Source organism: Charadrius vociferus, unplaced genomic scaffold (assembly GCF_000708025.1).
Source record: "Charadrius vociferus isolate BGI_N301 unplaced genomic scaffold, ASM70802v2 scaffold1716, whole genome shotgun sequence".
NCBI lineage: Eukaryota > Metazoa > Chordata > Aves > Charadriiformes > Charadriidae > Charadrius > Charadrius vociferus.
Window position 1 is genome coordinate 18,613 of NW_009648683.1, and position 375 is coordinate 18,987.

Consider the following 375-nt stretch of genomic DNA (forward strand, 5'->3'; position numbering starts at 1 on the left):
TCCCAGCCGGGCCGCCCCACAGCCACCAAATCCGGACAGCGCTCCCATCCCATGGTTGCCCACCCCATGGGGAGGGAGAGGGCTGCTGCTGCTGGGGGACCCTGAGGGTGATCAGGGCTGGATATTGGGGGGGGTCCAGAGCAGGATAGAGGGTTCCAGCCTGGAGAAGGCGGGATGAGATGGATGGAGGGGAGGAAGCAGAGGGCTCGTTGAGGGATGAAGGCTCCAGCTTCATCCTGCCGCCTGCTCGTGACATCTCGAGTCCCCGCCGCTGGCAGCGGGCTCGGGGGAAGCACCCGCCACCCTCATTCCTCCGCTCCTCAAGGAACAGGCTCGGGACCTTCCCACGGGGATTTCCAGCCTGGGCACACACCG